This window comes from Elephantulus edwardii, unplaced genomic scaffold (assembly GCF_000299155.1).
Source record: "Elephantulus edwardii isolate Elephantulus edwardi_28Jun2011 unplaced genomic scaffold, EleEdw1.0 scaffold00037, whole genome shotgun sequence".
In the NCBI taxonomy this organism is placed as follows: Eukaryota; Metazoa; Chordata; class Mammalia; order Macroscelidea; family Macroscelididae; genus Elephantulus; species Elephantulus edwardii.
The window spans coordinates 3,892,032-3,912,803 of record NW_006399787.1 but is presented as its reverse complement, the minus strand read 5'-3'; the positions used below and the strand labels follow the sequence as shown (position 1 = coordinate 3,912,803).

Here is a 20,772-nt window from a genome sequence, read left to right as displayed (position 1 = left end):
AGTTCTGATTAATCTCCTTTGTCAGTGTGTCCTTTGCCATTCCCTAGCACTCCTCCCTGAGAGAGATTTCACCCTGATTCATAAGGAAAATGGGAAGCTGCTTGACTTTACACACACTCACTAAAAAGATAGTAAGATGTTATTAACTTTAATAAAGTGCCTGGTGCAATGCTTGGCACATTGTCTAAGTTACTTTTTTGTTTGCTTGTTTGCTTTATTACTGATGCTCGATTTAGCTGCAGAAACACAAAGCATGGAGGAAAGTAACAAAATCCCTACTGGTCTTCCTGTATTCCTAGACATTTGTTCCCTGTAAGAGATTTCTGATAGAACTTTTCTTAATGTTTGTTTATTTCTCCAAAAAAAGATGAGTGGCACTGCAATCACAGTAAGAAATGGCATGCGCTTCAACCTTTCATTGATTAGGAAAAATCAAACAGGCTTTGTCAAGGTGGTTACACGTCATGGAAACTCCTTGTGTAACAAGGAAAAATGGCTCCGCATCGTTTTCAATGACAGATTTTTGTCGAAGTTGGCAGCAAAGTATATCTTCTGAGACACTTGTAAGTGAATCAAATACTCAAACCTGCAATTAATAGCCAAGTATGTTCTCCATTTGCATCCGCCAGGCACTTCCAGTTGCTTGCCTTCTGGTTAATTACCATTTTTTTGTATTTAATAAATTTTTTTATTAATTTTAATGGACATTTACAGAGATTTTGGATTTCCACTCATTCATTGTTGCATTTTTCTTCCTGCCCCACCCCTCCCCTCCAATTCACTCTTCTCTTTGAAAAGTAAAAGAAAAATCCCTTCATTGATATACAATGCCCCCTTAATTACCATTTTATAAGACTTGATAATGTATCATCTTTATAAAAGAAATCTGAACGTTCAATATTAAAGGTCCTTGGTGGCTGCTGGCTAGTCAAGCCAGGCATACCAGAGGTTCTAATTTCGGAAATACATTCTTTTCTTAAACCTATCCAGCAGGTCTTTGTCACTTGAAGCCACTTTAAACTTTTCAGAAAAGCGCAAAGCATGGTGACTTCCGTAGCAAGGAAGCCAACTAGCTTGCGAGGTGAGCCCCTTGAATGACCTAACTCCAGAGGAGCTCATCCCAAACCAATTGTTCATTGCAGGTCACACCGCAGCCCTGCGTATGCCCACAGGTGGTTAGATGTAAGAAAAACATCAGCGGGCCTAACCTTTGAGGTTAAGGAATTGCATTGGCCCTGTGTCTCTTTCCTCTCTTCTTTGACTTTATTTCATCTACTGTGAATGATCCTTATGTTCTCATTGCTGTTTTATGGCAGAAAAAAAAAGATAAAAAAAAAGAGATGTCCTATTGTGCTAATTTTCTCTTCCCTTTGGTCTGGAGGAAAAGTGCTACATAACATATTCTGGATTTCCCTGCCTCCCAAAAGTGTGGGAATGATAGATTCCACGAGCAACCTTTATAAGCTATCCACATGAAGTTAAAGGTTGTCTGTCGTTTCCTAGATCTTTAGATGAGTGAAGCAATTTATTGTTTATTAGTTTAGCTCACACTCACAACAATTCTACTAAGCTCTCCTCTGCAGAAGCGATGGAGTACTGCCTCAAGACTTACTCGTCTCAGCTAAATTACCTTCTTCCCCAAGGCAAATAGAGGTGTTCCTTTGGAGCCCCACACAGCCCAAGCTCTCTTTTGGACCAGAATATTTAAGAGAAGAAAATCAAAGTGAAGGCAATTGCCACTGAATCAATTATGACTCAAGGAGACCCTGTGAATATCAGAATAGAGTTGTGCTTCATAGGGTTTTCACTGACACGTATTTTTGGAAGTAAGTAACTAAGACTTTCTTCTGTGGTGCCCCTGGGTAGACTCCAACTTTTTTTTTGGTTGGTTGTTTTTTGTTTGTCTGTTCTTGTGTTGGTTTTTTTTTTTTTGTTGTTGTTGTTTGGGGTTTTTTTTGAGCAATCAGTGTATTCACCACTTGCAATACACAAGGACACTGGAGCAAGAATAGCACTGCCATGTGTTAGCAGGTGCTTCTTAGACAAATCAAAAGCAAAAGAATCTCCATGAAACAGTCTGTTTTTTAAGACAAAGTAGGACTTTGGTATGTGTGAAATTTAGGCCAGTGGATGGACTGTGGAGGCCCCTGATTCCCCTGTTTAACCTGGAGGATTCTGATGTGAACAGAAATTAGGCAGTTGCAGTATTTCTATAACAGAACCCTGGTGGAAGTGCCATTGACAGAACCAGTCTTGCTCATGTCCACCCTGATCTCATTCCTTGCCAGGAAACAGCTCTATTCCTGCCTGACTGCTCTCTGTGATGAGATGTTGGATGGTGGCCACAGCTTCCAGGGTGGCCCTTTACTTAAGCAGTGGGTGCCTTTGCCCGGCAAACAGCTACAGGAAGTCTTTGAAAGCAAGAGAATGTTTTTCATCTTTGCAGGTCCCAGCCAGGACATTGGTTCTCAGTGCAGTACAAGCAGTTTCAAAGTTATCTCCCATGCTGATATGGATGTGATAACACAGATCAGAGAGGTGCCATAATGATTTCCTTTCAAAAGGCTGCCTCACCATTTATCTTTGCACACTGCCAAAGACTGATATGGTCGGGAGTTAGCAGTGGCGTGGAATAATTAATCTTGCACTCAGGAAGTAAGTTTCTCATTTGTCTCCTGAAAAATTAGTGCTGCATTGGCAGGAAAGGGAGATGATCTGATGGGAAAGGGGTGGGGGTGGGGCCTTTTTTAACATGGATGTCAAATCTCCTAACACTCGTTCATCATTTAGCATTTTGATTGAGTTCCTACTCAGTGTCAGGTATCAGAGAACTGGAGAATTCCAGCACTGGAGCTTCTGAAATGGTCAAATCTTCTTTGTAGGCATTTGGGACCTTGGCAAATACCCAAAGTTGCCTTGGTGATGTTTATATCCTAATCTGTGCAACACCTGGATTTCCCTGAGTATATTAGAGTCCGTTGCCTTCATATCAATTGTGGCTTGCAGTGACCCTATGCACGTCAGGGTAGATCTATGTTGCTTAGGCTTTCCAGCAGATGATTTTTCAGAAGTTGAATGCCAGACCTTTTTCCCAAGGTGCCTCTCGGTAGACTTGAACCTCCAATCTTTTGGTTAGCAGGCAGCCAAGTGAATGAATAGCTTTCAGAATTGAGGACTGAGGGTCTATAGTAATTATTTCTAAGACTCAACTTCTGTAACAAACAGATTCCCTGTTCAAGCACCAAATCTTCATTAAGGACCTATTGCATTGGGAAAATATGCTGCCAGTGATTTCTTTGAAGTGCTAAAGAGTAAGGCTAAAACATTAAAGACTAAGGTGCAACTGCCCCAAGTAATGTTTAATTGTTTCATACATGTGAAAGTTGGACAATGAATAAAGCATATCTGTGAATAATTGAATAAGACAGGAGTGTGTCAAGGTTGCATCCTTTCTCCATGCTCATTCAATCTATTTATTTGAGAAGCTGGGCTCAATGAAGAATAATATATCTTCAAGATCAGAGAAGAGTTATCAATAACCTGTGTTATGCAGTTGACACAACCTTGCTCAAAATGAGGAGAACTTAAAGCACTTATTGCAGAAGATCAAAGAATGCAGACTTCAATATAGATTGCATCTCATCAAGAAGACAAAAATTCTTGCAGGAAACCAGTTGGGATGTTCTGTTTCTAAAAGAAAGGATGGACAGTTAGTTAACAATCTCTGGCACAGAAATATTGATAAGTTATTACTACTCTAAGTTCCAGGCACTTCATCTTTTTAAGTGTGGGAATCCACAAAGGTAATAATTGTTCTGCTCTCTTACAGCCTCAAAGTAAAACCATCATGAGGCTCCTCTTTCTCCCGTGGTCTCAGGCAGGCAGTAGGCTTAGTGATGGGAGCTGTGCTCGGAATATTGTTTTGAGCTTGTTTTCCTTATTTGGACATATGGGAACTGGCCGTCCACTAGATTCCAATGCAAGCAGGGCACCAGTTCTTAGAAGCCATTTGTGGAAAGAGCCAAGCTGGTAATCCCGCTCCTTTGAGGCAGTAAATAGACTGATTGGGCCAAGCAAAACAATGGTGTGGTTCATGCTAGCCAGAAGCAGTATGTAAGATTTGAACAATGGTTAGTAGTCAGGGAAACACACCTCTTGCAGAGAGGTAGACAGTGGCAAGCTTTCTGAAGAGGAAAGAGGATACTGGTCCAGGCTGGAAAGAGAGGAACAAGAGAAGAATGTACATTATTGTTTTAAAAGACAAAAAGCCAGCTTGAATTCACAAGCAGTTCGAGAATAAATGGTTTTTCCATTTGCGTGTGGGCATTTTAACTGGCCTTTTTAGTTAGTGACTCAAGAAGAAGGGATAGTGGTTATGATGAAACTATAAAATTCAAACGGATTGCCTTTGAGTCAGAACCTACTCATAGCTGATTCTCCTGTGGATTTTCAGAGGGTGGAAACAGGAAGGTAGGAGGTTGTCCATCCTTCTCCTGAAGACCCACTAGGGGATTTAAACCACCAGCAAGGTGCTTACATCGGGTTAAGAGCACAATTTCCCACAGAAATACAGGCCACAGCATTCCAGTCTGTACCTCTGGTACACTGGTGTGCTATTCCAGGACACAGACCTAATCTCTTTAGCTCCTAGGGTGACTGAGTGGAACCTAAATTAACTAAATCCCTAGTCGGGTTACCACTAACCATTACGTTTCCTCCAGCCCCTTCCTTCTCAGTGTGCTGCAATTTGAAAAAGATTAAGAAGCCTTGAGAGAGGCTACCAAATGGAATCAGTCGAAGCTAGACATTTGAGGATTAATTTAGCTGATCACTATGGTGATTTACATGAATTGTCTTATATGGTGCCATTGGTGAAGCAAGTTTGGCTGTTCCGTTTTCCCTACCAGTTGAACTGTGCAAATAGCTTCATCATAATAATTAAGGGAGATTTATAAAGTGGACACTTTTTTTCTTTGTAGCCTTTCATAGATTATAGCCACAAAATGAGTTCTAGACTCCTCAACTCAATTGTGAAACATGCTGCTGACTGAGTGATTTTTGAGTCAGAATTGAACAAATAGAAATGTTTCAGATGCAACTAGAGAGAGGGGTGGGCAGGGAGAAAAATGCAACAATAAATGAATGAAAATCTAAAATCTCTACAAATGTTCATTAAAAATAATAAAGTAAAATTTAAAAACAAACAAAAAAGAAATGTTTCAGATGCACCAAGTAAGAGCAGTATTTAAAAGAGACTTGCTGCATTTTTTTTGTAAAGTGAATACTCACTGCACTGCCCCCTCTCAATCTAAATAGTATCCTTGACCCAGACTGTAAATTAATTAAATTATTTTAGACATATAGCTCATCCTCCTATAATGAGATTCCGTCTGCTGTAAAATGAGCTTCAGTAGAGATGGGAGCGTTAACAGAGCAATCTCAGAGCTTACACTATCATTCTGGCTCCCTGTTCCTTGTGAAAAAATCTATGACTCAGAAATATAATGAATGAGCATCTCCCTAGCATGGGAAGGGAGCGTGTGGTCCCGGCAGCCTGCGGTTTCTGTGGCTAGACAAGAGGAAAACAGTGGTGTTTTCAGAACTCCTGATGTGTTTGTGCAGAGTAGATTGGATGAACGGCACAAGTTGTGCACCAGACCTCTTTGTGGCTCTAGAAATCTCCCAAATTGCAACCCTGCTGAAGTGCCTGTTAGGTGGGAAGGAGACACCTCATGAATCATCCAACAGAAACAGAGGTCCAGCTCGAGTTTAAAGAATGACCTCTGTATTCTGAGCAGTGATTTACTCATGTTTCAGGTATTCACTCAGATTTTTTTTTATTTGAACAGATTTCACAGAAGCCTCATACAAAGTGGTAAATAATAATATGTGATTTAAGTGGCTGATCTCATCCAGAACTGATTAATCTATTTTCCAATATAACAGTCATTTCTTTTACGTAATGCATTCTTACTGTGTGTTTTTTAAATGATCATATGTTGATACAAATCGAGCTCTTGACTAAGAAAATGGACCTGAAATCATGAAATCAATTTACTCATTGAAATTCTTGGCTTTTTCAGTGACCTATCCCCTCCTTCTATGATCCCTTTCCCCCTTTTGGCTCTCATTTTTCCTATTCTGTTTTTTTCTAAAATTCAGATTGTGTTTCATACGATCATTCTTATACACTGTGTTTTATAAAATAAGTTACCATTGATCTATGCCGGCCATTACCTTATCTTTTCAGATTCCCACTGGATCTTTCCTAATTCCTTTAACCCCTCGCTTCACCCACCAAACTCTGCAACCCCATGATTTCCCCCTCCCCACCTCATTCCACTTGCTCTCTCCCCTTCCTTCTTTGAATACCCATACACATCTTACTCGCTATCCTGTTTTTACGATACTGGTCTTATGCAGTATTTGTTCTTATGAGACTGAGTTCAATCAGAGTAATGCTCTCCAGTCTCTCCCATGTTATAAAGTATTTTTCAAAATCATTGCTTCTCAGTGTTGCATAGTATTCCATTTTGTGAACGTACCACAATTTCTTAATCCAGTTGTTTGTTGATGGACATTTGGGCTGTTTTCATGTTCTTTCTATTGTGAATAGCGCTGCTATTAACATTAGTGTACAAAGTTTTCCTTGGTGTATAGTTTTAGCAGTAGAATAGCTGGGTCATTTGGAATCTCCAAGCTTCCAGAGTAGTTGTACTATTTTACAATCCCATCAACAGTGTATGAGAGTTTCAGTATCTCCACATCCTCTCCATGTATTGCTTACTGTCCTATTACACTTTGCCACTGCTACTAGAATATGAGATGTTATCTCATTGCGGTTTTGATTTGCATTTCTCTTATTACCAGTAATTTTGACCATTTCTTCATGTGTCCCTTAGCCATCTGAATATTTTTCTGTGAAAAGTCTTTCCATATCTTTTGCCCATTTTCCTATGGTGGCCTCGTGAACTTTCATTGTGAGATCTTTGTCTGAGATATCTTGCCAAAGGTTTTTTCCCAGCCAGTAGGTTTTGTTCTCACCCTATTGGAGGAGGATTTCGATGCACACAAGGACTTAATCTTTAGAAAGGCCCATTCCTTGATGTGATTCTATATGATCCTTTCCTGGCTGGGAATTTATGGCTGTATTTGCTGATTTTTCCCTTAAATACCACAACCAACTAGAGCATCCTCCCTATCAATTACATTTATAGTAGTAGTCTCATTTCTAAAGTCCCTGCTTTTATAACTTTCCTAATGCATTTAAAATATTTTTATGTAAATCCTTTATCCATTTCTTCCTCCTTGTCATCCTGATTAGGTCCACATGTAGGGAGAAACTAAAAATGAGTTTGTCATATAATTTGTATTTTTTTAATCCATTCTTTCTGTTTATATTTTTGCCTGGGGAAACACTGTTGTTGTGTTTTGTGGTTTTGGTTTTTTTTTTTTCACTTTACCAGTATGTGCAATGAGCTCAATCAATCAATCGCTCTCTTTCCTCCCCTACCCTTCCCTTTCCTCCCCGTCCCCCTCCCCTCCTCTCCATCTTCTCCCCATTCTCCTCTCCTCTCCGCTCCTCTCTCTTTCTCTCTTTCTTATCATAACTAATCTTGTACACCAAGTTCTCTGAATCCCCTCCATAGTTAGGATAAGTGAACTTGATGAATTTGACATCATCAGTACATTGATAATGTTTATGTTAACTTTAAGTCTTTAACAGAAAGCTCTAAACTTCCATCTATGGAAAAGAGAGTTCTGGTGGCCTAGTCAGTGGAATTGTATGTCAACCCTTAAGATGGATGGTTCAAATCCACTGGTAGCTTTGCAGAAAATGAACACTCTCTTCCTATGAGATTTATATCTTCTGAAAATCAGCTGGAGAGTCAGCTATAAGTCAGTTCCAACTTGATTTCCATGCATTTGATATATCTCTGTGTTGAAAAAGCAGTTAACAATATCCTTGCCTGCCAACCAAAAATTAGAAAGTTTAAGTTCATTCAGAGAACCTGTATAAAAAGGTCTTCCAATATACTGAGAAATCTGCTATTGAGATTCCTATGGAATATAGTTCTACTTTGACATACTCATTTTAATCACCCCCACCACACATGATGAATGTGGTGAGGAGAGTTTGATGGAGATAAGTTGTGAAAAGGCCTATTAAAAGTAAGAGGTCCGATAGGGGAGCCTTAAATTTTACTGCTCAGACTTACATCTCATTTACCTATATATAAAGAACAGTCTTGTCTGTTTAGGGGGAGGAAATTTAATTTGCAACAGATTTCATTAAAGGATAAATTAAGACATAGCATGGGGATTTAAATTATCTCAGGTAATAGAAACACAGAACTTGCCTAGATTTAAAACTGGGTCTTTTGTGAGGTTTCATTCACATTGTCACTGTTATAATCATGTGTTAAGTACTTACAAGCTTGGTACTATTTAATACATGGTTATATTCACTAATATATTCCGTTTCCACCATGACTTTATAGGTAAGGTTCTCTCACCTTTATTCCACATCTGAGAAAACTGAGGAACAAAACAATTTATGAAATGTCTCCTAGGTCTTTTAACTTCCACACCTGGGAGATAAGGTTTGGGCACATGTATTTTGCTTTTGAAGCTCAAAGTTGTAATCCTTATTTATGACAATGGAAGAAGAGCAACGGCTTTTTGAGACTCAGAGGAACAATGTGCAAGTCCCACTTTGATCATTATCCTGAACATCACCTGGATCACCTGTAATATAAGTGTTACATGTTCGAGTCTTGGCCCTGGGAGGATGATGACTTCTGCATGCATCGTCTCTGTGACCGAACTGCAAAATACATCGTGGAGGAATAAATAAAGCCAGATGTCTCTTCCAGTAATAACAGCAGCACGCACTGGAGGTGGGGGCGATAAAAATATAGATGTGACAGACTGAATATTCATAAAAACCACGAGAATTCATTTAAAAATAAAAGTAAGTATTACATACTCAATCTCTATCCCCCAAAGCCAAAACAGTGATATCCACTGAATCCCCACTCGTAACGACACCGATTTTTCAGTCCATTACCAGGCTCTTTTTTGGAGGTGCCTTTGAGTGAACTCAAATCACCAACCTTTCAGTTGTCAGCAAGCATGATAACCATATGCACCACCCACGCCCTCCTCTTTAAATACTAACAGTTCATTCATCACAAATGGTGGCACAGTGGGTAGGGAGCTGCCCTCCTAACCCAGAGAGGGCACCTCTCACGCAGGTTGAGTGCACCAGCGGCTCAGTGGAAGGGAAATGGGCAATCTCCTCCTCCTTGTGACTTACAGCCTCTGAAATTCCACTGGCGCCTCAGCTATGAGTCATCTCTGACACCACAGCAATGTGCTGAGCTGGTTCAGTTGCACCATAAAGAACAACTTTCCCTGAAGACAGAGTCCAAATGCACATCTACAGTTCAACTCCGCCAGCAACTCCACGTGAGAAAGCCAGGCAGCGCTTCTCATTGTGATTTACATCCTCAGAAAGCGAGGGAGGGTGGCTACGCTGTTAGAGCTGATATTATGGCAGTGAGTGGGAGGTAGTGTCATTTAACAGTGGTGAAAAGAGTATATGTATTTACGCATTTTTATTATTATTTTTTTTTTCTTTCAAAGCTCCATTGGTGGTGGTGGCTGTTAGTTCTGTCAGGCGAGTATGACTCATAGTGACCCAATGAACAAAAAGATCTGAACCAGGCTCCATCCTGTGCCATCCTCACACTTTCTGACACAGAAGAGCCCATAGCAGCAGGCACTGTTTCAGTCTGCCTGGTTGATGGTCTTCTTTTCTTTCCTTCACCGGCCCTCCACCCTTCCCAGCATCATGTTCCTCTGTAAGGAATAAGACCTCCCAGCAACAGCCCACACTATGTGAGGAGAAGCTTCATCATTCTTGCCTCCAAAGAGCACTCTAGCTGCACACTGTCCAAGACATATCTGTTTGCTTTCTTGACCATCCATGTGATGTTCATTGTTCTTCTCCAACACCACAGCTCAAAGGCATCAATCCTTTTTCTGTCATTCTTATTGTCCAGCTCTCCTCTGCATAGCAAGTAATCACAAAGATTATGGCCTGAATTAGATGCAGCTCACTGGTAGTGTAGTGCATCATGAGTTTGGCTGTTAACACAATGGCCAGTAATTCAAATTCGCCAGGGGCTCCATAGGAAAGATAGGCAGCCTCTTTCCATAAAGACGAACAGTCTCAAAACTTGACCATGAATCCATAGCAACTTGATGGTAGTAGGTTTGATTTTGGTGGCTGGCTCTATAAAATAATTAACACACCACCACCACCCCTGCTCCTTAGTTATTTGACAATGATCCCTGTGGTACAAGAATGAACTTTATGTCTTTTAACTGAAAGGTTAGTGGTTCAAACTCACCAACCACTCTTTGATAGAACAACATGGTCTACTTTCATGTAGGTTACAGCCTTGGCTGGAAACTCATGGAGCACTTCTGTGGTGTCACAGATGTCACATTTATGAGTTGAAATAAATTGGCTTTTCATTTTTGGTCATTAAAAAGCCAGCAATAAAAAAAATTACTATGTAAAACATAATATGCATAATAAGATTCATAATCCGGTTTTCTTAAGGAAAAATAATTTGGTTACCACGGAACCCTTTAGAAGACTGGTTGTAATAATATTCTTTGGTTATCAGAGGTATTATTCTTCCTTCAGGCAAAGAAAAGGAAATGTGCAGCTAAAACCTTTGCTGAATGTGATAATGAAGTCGGTCCATTTATGTGCAGGATTGCAACAATTTTTTATTACTTAACATGAGTGAGGGTTGAAAAACGGGCAATTTCTCAACCCATAGGAAACAGCTGAATTCACAAATTTCTATCTCCACAAAATAAACTGGCCATATATAATATGAAGGGGAAAAAAGGTGGTTTCTTGATTTGTTTTCATGAGTGTGGCTATTTTTAAAAAATGTATATATACATATGCATATAATCTGTCATTTGAACCATGTTACATGTACAAGTTAGTGACATGTATTATATTAATAGTATTGTCCAACTGTCACAAATATTTATTTCTAAAATAAATATTTTATCACTTTCAGCAGGCACTTTATTGCTAAGTAATAACTCAGTATTCCCTGTCCCCTAATTTCCATGGTAACCAATTAGTATTGTAACCAATAGTAATCTTTTATAGTCCATATATATTTATGTATTCTAGTTATTTCATGTAAGTAGAATCATTTAAACTTTGCTCTTTTTTGTCCAAGTTCATCCTTAGCAAAATGCTGTGATTTTTAAAGAAGTCAATCTATAAATGAAGAAGAAAATCTGTAAAAGGAGGCATAGCTGCATCATGTGTTAATCTTTTCATTGCAATATATTGGAAGCTTAGAAAAATAATAACGTATTGATATTGCAAAGGTGTTTGACTCTGTGGACCGTAACAAAGTATGACTAACACTGAAAAGAATGGGAGTCCTAGAACACTTAATTATACAAATGTGAAATCTATACCTAGATCAAGAAGCTATTGTGTGAACAGAGCAAGGGAACACTGCATAATTTTAAATCAGAAAGAGTATGTGTCAGGGATATATCCTTTCTCCATACATATTCATTCTCCATGAGGTATAGCTCATTGGTAGAGCTTTTGACTGCATATTCAATCTCTATACGGACCAAATCATTCATTAAGCTGGACTCTATGAAGGGTTATGTGGCATCAGGAGTAGAGGAAGACTCATCAACAACCTGTGTTATGCAGATGACACAACCTTGCTTGCTGAAAGTGACGAGGACTTAAAGCACTTGTTGCAGATCAAGAATACAGTCTTCAGTATCATCTCAACATCAAGAAGACAAAAAATTCTTACAGAAAACCAGTTGGGGCCTTCTGTTTCTAAAAGAAAGGAGGGACTACAGCCTTTGGTATGGATTATATCTCAACATCAGGAAAACAAAGGTTCTTATCACTGAACCAATAGGCAACATCAGGATAGATAAGAGGATTGAAATTGTCAATGCTTTTGTGTTATTTGGATAAACAGTCAACACTCTTGGTACCAGCGCTCAGGAGCTCTAGAGATGTAATGCATTGGTCAAGTCTGCTGTCAGGGATCTCTTCAAAACGCTGGAGAGCCGTGATGTCAATTTGAAGACTAAGACGTGGCTCCCTCAGGCCTTGGTCTTTATAAACACTTTATATGCATCTGAGGGCTAGCCAGTAAGGATGACAGAGATGATAGGACAGGGTTCATGTCAGCTGTTCATGGGATCATTATGCACCTAACAACAAGAAGTGTATACCTGTATCCTTATTTCCTAGATCCAAGTCAAGGTCTTTTCAATGACTTCTTATGTTTCTGAAAGTTGCACAGTCAGTATCGTTTTACAGAAGAAGAACCGTTGCCTTTGAAATGTGGTGTTAGAGAAGAGTACAGAACATCTCGTAGACTACAGAAAAGAACAAGCAAGACTATCTTGGAAGAAGTACAACCAGGGTGTTTCTTAGAGGGAAGGATGGTGAAACTTTGCCTCACATACTTTGGGCATGTTGTCAGGAGGGGTGTGTCCTTGGAAAAAGACATTATTGTGGGAAAGGTTGAAGGTCAGAGAAAGAGAGACCCTTAATGAGATGGACTGACACACTGACCATAATAAATAACAATGGCCTTGATCATATTGGGGGTTGTGAAATGATGTAAGGTAGAGCAGGGTTCAGCTCTGTTGTTCACAGAATTGATACGAGTTGTAGTAGGCTCAGTGATGCCTAAGAACAACAAAAGCCTAATTTCTCTGCACTCTTTAAGCTCTGTTGAGTTCCCACCTTTGAAGGGACCAAGAAAATTCCTTTGCCTGCTTGCTCTGAGAATGTGCCAGTAGCTGGTCCCAATGCTGATACAATTAATTACAACTATAAACTAGACTCTAATTAGCTCCAATATAGTATTGCCTCCATTACATCTTCTGGATCCTTTATTTAATATTCATTGACTTGCAGTTACTGAGAGTCTCAAATCTTGTTCTCAAACAGTTCCTATCGAAGATGATAAAAAAGAGATTTTTGGACCATTTTGTGGTCTACATCTATCAGTGGACCCCTTTCTGCCCTTCAATTGTTAGCCTACCCAGCAGCCTCAGTGTTATTTTATAATTCAATAAATTAAGAATTCAATTCTGTTGAAAAGTGCAGACTTTAAATTTAGGGACAAAGGCAGGATATGGGGTGTGCCAGTTTGGGAATGCTGCATAACTGAAATGTCATGACATTTACAATCCAGATGTCAAGGCAAACCAGGAGACAAGGCAGCTTGGATGATAATGAGATGGCAGATGTCCAAGCAGCCTCACGTGACGCACTTTAGTTTTTGTATACTTGAGACTTGGGACCCTCACTCTGAAATGTAACCAAAAAAATCATTTCACTTACACACACACACACACACACGTGCACATGCAAGGTGTTACACAATCCCTTTTTCTGTTATTATCTTTAATTATTAGACAATGCAAATGTGAAAAAAAAAAAAAAACCGCTCACAGGTAATTCTCATTTGACACTTATTTCTAAGCAGATGAAAGTATTGGTTGTTATTTTCAGGTTTCCCAAAACTTAAATTTTCATGCTTTGTGAATGAGAAAATTGAGGCTCAAGGGAGTCAAGTGATTTTGAAGACCACCCTGGTAATTAGTGGACTAAAGAACATCAATCTCTGTCTCCTGATTCCTAAATCAACACACCTTCCAGAAAACTTATTCTTGAATCTAACTGTAAGAACAAGGAAGCTTCCTGTTTCAGTCCCTTCACAGCAAATGCTAGAGCCAAATTTTCAATGGGCTTTGTTTTTGTTCTGTTTGGTTGGGGGGGGGGGTGTTGTTTGTTTGTTTTGTGTTTTTTTAAAAATAAAATTCACGTGGAACTTCAGACCCTTGTTGTTGTGAGATGGCATCAAGTTGACTATGACTCATAGTCAGTCTATAAACAATGAGGGAAACATGTGCTGTCCTCAAAATGTGTGTCCCACTCACGCCCATTATCGTAGTCACTCTGTCTGACCATCTTGTCAAACGACTTCCTCTCCTTCACTGATACTATATCCTAGCATGATGTCTTTTTCCACATACGTAATTCTCCTGATAACATGTCCAAAGTATATGAGATGAATTCAGTCCCACAAAGACAAATACTGTATAAAATCATTGTGGAATAAGTGTGAGGATCCAAGATGGGGAAGGTTGGAAGCAGAGGGATGAGGATGAGTGGGCGGGTGGTGGGATGGAGCATTAATCATAGGGTTGCATAATCCAATGGGTAGGGTGGGTGAAGGAAATGGAAAGGATCTTGTGTGAAGAAAACATATATTCAAACTTTGTAAATAAATCGGTATACAATTTTAAAAAGATATACACCCCCCCACCCAAAGTATAGGAGATGAAGTTTCACCACCCTTGTGTCTAGGACCTTTGTCTCTAGGATAAATTTGTTTGTTCTTTTGATCGTGGTGGTATTTATGTGCCATCAAGTCACTCGAAGCTCATAGCGACCGTGTGTACAAGAGTTCTGAATCCTGCTTTATTCTAAGCCAGCCTTATCATCCCTGACTCTTTGCTAACATTCCATGTCAAAGACATCAGCCTTAGTTAATTTAAAAGTTAATTTAAAAGCTTTGTTGATAAACACACTGCTAACCCAAAACCTGTGCCTCTCTGTTCGCATCCACCAGTAGCTACCCATGTCATCTATAACCTTGGAAAACTTGATTTCGGGTCAGCCATGGGTTGGTTCCAACTTGATGGCAATTGGTTTGATTTTTTTTTTAATTTTTTTTTTTAGTTATAGAATATGAAGGCTAAAGTCTTGAAACAGTCTAGTTGATATGACTAGTTAATTAGTCTACAATTTAGACCAACTTCCTTGAGGTCCATCCAGTTAACATTCTATTCCCAATGGGGACTTTCATCAGAAAATAATTTTAAGAATTTGCTAAACTCTCCTCCACTCTATTATGCAAGAGTTTCCATACTTTTGATATTTAAGTCCAAGGCTTTGTGATTTGCAGGTGAGAGACAAGTATATACACACATGGAAAATGAACTTAAAATAGTTATTATGTACATTTCTTTTATAATAACAATGCATCATTTGCCAATTATTACAACAGCCTAATTTCTCAATAACATAGAGACAACTCTTCTTAAAATATTAAGGAGTTAAGTCTCAGTCTTTCTTGCAAAATCAGACTTTAAAGTGTCAAACTTTCTAACCTTAATATTGGCTTAAAATCTGTTGGAGAAAGCAAACATGTTAGGAGAATATTTCCAGCTGTCATGTGAGTTATGGAACAAAATAATGCTTTTAATTTTGCCCACAGATTATATTTTGTACACTCCATTATTCAAAAGCAGATAACCTTCAAAACGTCAAACTTTGTAGTAGCTGTTGTCCCCGGAGGAATGGCGGGGTGTTGTGAGAAGGAAAAATGGTGGGAAAAGAACAAGGTTATAGCATGTCTAAACAGCTCCCTAGTGAGGGTCCTGAAGAGCCCCTCAGGGCTGAGATTGCATTCTTCCTTTATCTAACAGAGTTCTTTGAGAGATACTTTTCCTTTAGTACCATTAGATTCTGCTTGGATTCCTTTGAACATCTTCCTTAGTTTCCCGCTCTGTTACGCTTCCTCTTGGAGAGACCAATGACTCTAACTAGTGGATCAAACCCAGTGCTTGGCTTGTACCATCTTATTTCAGATCAACAAGGAGCATTGGCTCAATCTTACTACTTGTTCCTCTTGGATTTTGGGAATACAAGACTTCAGTCACTTATTTTCCTTGGACCAATACCTCTGCCTTCACTTGTGAGCCTAAGAATATATAGTTTTTAGAGTTCTATTTGGTTCTATTGAGTTGAAGCTCCATTAACTTTTTGGCTTTTCTAAACACATTGCTCAGTGCTACTCTACAGAAATATAATGCAAAGGAAAAACAAACCAGATGTTACTGATTTATGAAATAGATGATTTTTTTTTACTTTGGTATTATCATGCATCATGTGTAGTGCTGCTAACCAAAATATCACCAGTTCAAATCCACGAGTTGATCCACAAGAAAAAGCAATCTCCCCCTGTAATATTTTACTCTGTTGAAGTTTCAATGGAGGTTTGATGTGTATAGGAACTGATTTGACATGAGTGGGTTGTTGTATTTTAAAATTGCATTATATAATCAACTTGTGTAAATTGTCAAGGGGACATTTTGCATTCTTTCTTTCATGCTAACTCTTCAAAATCTGGAATTCATGTTAGACTTTTAGCAATTCACAATCTGAGGATGAGCCGTTTCAACTTTATAAAGATTCAATAGCATGTAGCTGTTAATTGTTGCATTGACCAGTGCAGGCGTAGACGACGGACCTCTATTCAAGATCTCTCTCTTCCTGTCTATGTGAATGAACCTCCATGTAGATGGAGCTCAACAGAGACTTTCTGGTGATAACTGTCCTCCTTGTCCCATCATTATTTCTCCTTCTCAAAAAGGTTGGACTTTGCTTCAGGTTCACATACTTGTGTCCTCATCTGATTGGTTATAAACTCTGACCTTCTTGGAATTTTAATATTTAAAGAGCTATCCCATAAATTTCTTCATCATGGGTTATGATGCCTTATATAACTTGTCTTTCTTTTGTATTTTTCTGTATTTTTTAAAAAAATAAAGCCATGCAGAAACCCAGATTACGTAGCACTAAAACATCGTGATTGAATCATTGACGCAATTAATGACAATTTGAGGTTCTTCTGCCATGCTGAATTGTTCATGTACTGAACAAATGATAGTCTACATGTAGAATTTATTATGTCTTCTGAAGAGAGAATCCATCAACATAATTTCCAAAAGTGAGCATCTAAACCCAATCTAGATGAAATACTAGCACATAGATTTTAAAATCTTAGTTTAAAATATTTTTTTTTTTAGTTCTTCTGGCGTAACTGAATATCTTCTACAAATGCTTGCATTAGGCTTGCAGAAATGCAAAAGGAACCTATAATGTTGAAACATGGTTTCAAGTTTCATCTGATAAATGAGTGCTTCCTCTGTTGACTGCATAGTCCATCAATTATGCATGTAGAGATTTATGTACAGATGAGCATAAAGGAGACTTAGAAAGTAATGGGGCCTGATTCCTGAAGTAAGAGGGAATATGCAGCTTCTTAATAAATCTGAAATGGCTAGTACATCACTCTAAAAGGAAGTGTCAGCTGTGTTCACAAGACTTGAAAACTATCAGAGGAAAAGTGAAATGGTTCAGGTAATATGATGAACAAAAAGTATTCAGATGTTCAAAACATTCAAATTGCTTTTCTTTATAGTATGTTTGAGACCATGAGGATGACATAGGATAGAACAAGGTTTAGATCTATTGTTCATAGAGTTGCTTTGAGTTTTATGCAACTTGATGGCACCTAATAACATCAAAGACTACAGTCTTCTTTATGAATTGTATCTCAATATCAAGACAACAGAGATACTTACCAGTAGGCCAATAGGCAACATCATGGTAGTTGGAAGAAAGGATGGACACTATCAGTGATTTTAACTTACTTGAATCCACAAACAAAAGCTTTGGTACCAACACTCAGGAGATAAGATGTACTGCTTTGTGCAAGTCAGTTATCAGAGACCTCTCCAAAATACTGAAGATCATTGATGTCAGTTTGAAGACTATGGTGTGCCTGATTCAGGACATGGTCTTTCAAATTACTTGCTATTGGAGTTAATTAGTTGCATCTGAGAGCTGTACAATGAATATGGATGACAGAAGAAGAATTAATGAACTTGGTGTTAGAGAGAAGTACAGAATATCCCATGGACTACCAAAGGAATGAATGGACTGTGTTGGAAAAAGTGCAACTGGAGTGCTCCTTGGAGGTAAAGTTGACAAAGCTTTGCCTCTCATAGTTGGATGTGTTTCTAGGTTAGGATATTCCTTGGAAATGGATACCATAATTGGAAAAGTGGTGGGTCATTGAAAGAATGGAGAACCCATAAGGAGATGGATTAACATTGTGACTGCAACAGTGAGCTCAAGTGTATCAGGGATGGTGTGGGTGGCACAGGATACGACTGGATTAAGATCTATTGTTCATAGGGTTGCTATGAGTTGTATTCAACTCAGGGACAAATAACAAAAACAACAATAATATAGTGTTTTTATACTTGCATGTATTATTATTGTCTTCCAAGATCAAATTCAGAGAGTCCCAGATGTACTTTCCAGGTCACACCCTGAAAATATAGTCACTTATGCTTCCAAACTTCAGAGTAAATTTGGAATTTTTGCCTATCAGTTCTCCACTTGTGGTTTGTTGTTGAGAAATGTTAATTTTCAGTTGGCTGCATTTACTTCTCAACATTTGCCCAACAACTTCAAATATACTCATGGATTTAGCCTAATATTAATATTCTGCTAAATGCACTCCATCTAAATAATGAACATTTTGCATGCCTGATATAATTGTTGATCTATACACTCTTCAATCTATGGCACGACTTCTTTTATTAATGTGATTTTTTAACAAAAATTGGCTACAGTAGCATTTTATTGCTATCTCTACCTATTATGTCAATGGCTATTTTATTTCTGCTATGTTCATATTTATCAAAAAGTTTATACTATCTGTTTTATTTTAACACTTTTTTAATGACTGTCTCCTTTTGTGAGATGATTTCTTTAATGGCCTATAACATTGATTCTACCCTAATATTACCAGTGGAAATTTATTATTTTAGGCTTGGGACTATATTAATTAATATGTATATCACATGATTAGATGATAGCAAATACTTATGAAAGTTTTCTATAATACTTAAATCCAAAGTGGTGATTAGCCTCCAGAGAGAGTTCAGCCCTGCCAACAATTTTACTTTAGCCCAGTGAAAATAATCTTTAACTTCTGACCTCTAGAACTTGAAGAGAATATTGTATTGTTGTTTATTTTGGATTTTGTTTTAAGTCACTCAATTTATAGTAATGTGTTATACCAGCCACGTAGGAAATCAATACATCACCAGCAATAATTACAAAGAAAAGACAAAGTACGTGAGGTGTAAATAAATATATTTTTAGAGAGTGTTATTTCTCTGGCAGGCAATCTAAATAAAAACAGATCTCAATATGCAAATTGCAGTTTTAAAATTAGTCCCCTCACTTCCTATTCAAAGTACACAGGGAAACTTAATTTCTCACTAAAAATCTAAAAAAACGTCATTGCTGTCTAGTCGAAAGAACATATTGCTGATCCTCAATTGGATTCCCAAGGCTTTAAGTCACAAATTGTTGTTGTTGTTCTGTACCTATGAGTAGGAACTAACCCATAGCTGATTGTCTGGTGAGTTCTCAGAGGTGGTAATCACACACAGGTGACTGTCCATCTTTCTCCTGCAGACCAGTTGATGGATTCAAACCACATGGCATTGTGTTAGCAGCATAATTTCTTACCACTAAGTCACCAGTGCTCCCTGTCAATCACAGGGAGAAGATTTCCCTCCTCCTCCCACAGATTGTCCCACCGGAGGGGTCAAGCTTCCAGAGAGGCATTGCCTTTGAGAAATAGTGCACCTTCTTGCAGCCTACACCCTCAGAGCTCTCTAGAAACTCTAAAGTCATTATTATCTATGCGTTTGGTTGAAATGGAGATGCATTGAGTTTCCAGGTTATATGCTCTGATAGAGCGACAGAAGGAAAGAACTCAGCCATAGCCTAAAGCCAATACTAATAAATAAAATGGGAAAGTCAAGGAATAAGGAAAGGAGATGGGAAAAGTCAGAAAATGAAGAAAAAGTTTGAATTATGTCAAAAACACAGACCACTTACTGCTGGAGAAGGAGGGACAATCTCCTCCTCTACCAGTCAGATTTGATTTGACGGTACCCCAAAAAAAAATAAAAAATTAAAAGTATAAAAACCAAAAATGCAGACTGAAGAGAGTCGTTTGAGACTCTACCTTAAAGGGAGAGCTGGTGTAGGAAGGCCTCTTTTCCTGGAATGTCTTCTCTCTCTGTCTTTTTTGACCTATTGTTAATCCTTAAAGGGTTAGCTTAAGATATCTCCATAAAATTTATTTCCCCACGTGGAGGGGACAGGCCTCGGGGGAGGGGCTGAGACATTTGACCCTAACTGGCTTGACTGCAGAGAAGTATTTGCTTTTCCCACATTTCCAAACATTGAGGCTGATGAGTGTTGCGTGGTGTTTAATTGGTAAAAAAATAATCTCATTAGGTTTGTAATAGATGCCTTCTGAGAGCAGAGACAACAAAAGCCAGTTTCTTTTTTTAAAAAAAAATTTATTTCAATGCTTGGTGGCCTAGAGGTAAGAAACTGCAGTGCAAACCCGAAGGCATGCATTTTGAAGCCACCACCCTGCAGGACAGGAGAAGGATGAGCGATCTCCTCCTGTGAGATTAACTGCCTCTGAAAACCCACTGAAAGTCAGCTATGGATCAGTTCCTACTAAACAACATCATCCTCCACTTCCACTAAATACATTTAACTGCTCTATTTCCTTAAGATGTGCTTTTAATATTACAATAATCATGTCAGCTTTTTAACATAGAGTGTCATTGTCAATTGTATCTTCCTCTCACCTTGGCAATTGATGAGACTGGCAATTCTTTTTTTTTAAATTTAGGTTGTTTATTTTTCATTTCAATGAACATCTACAGAGATTTTGGGATTCCATTCATTCATTGTTGCACCCTTCTCCCCGCACA

General features: G+C 38.5%; 1 protein-coding gene across 7 annotated transcripts in view; it reads left to right on the top strand.

Annotated features, from left to right (window-relative positions):
* The window catches only part of NRXN3 (neurexin 3), a 2,203,380-nt gene that overhangs the window by 2,036,484 nt on the left and 146,124 nt on the right, over window positions 1-20,772 (top strand). The gene's annotated exons all lie outside the window — the stretch shown is intronic.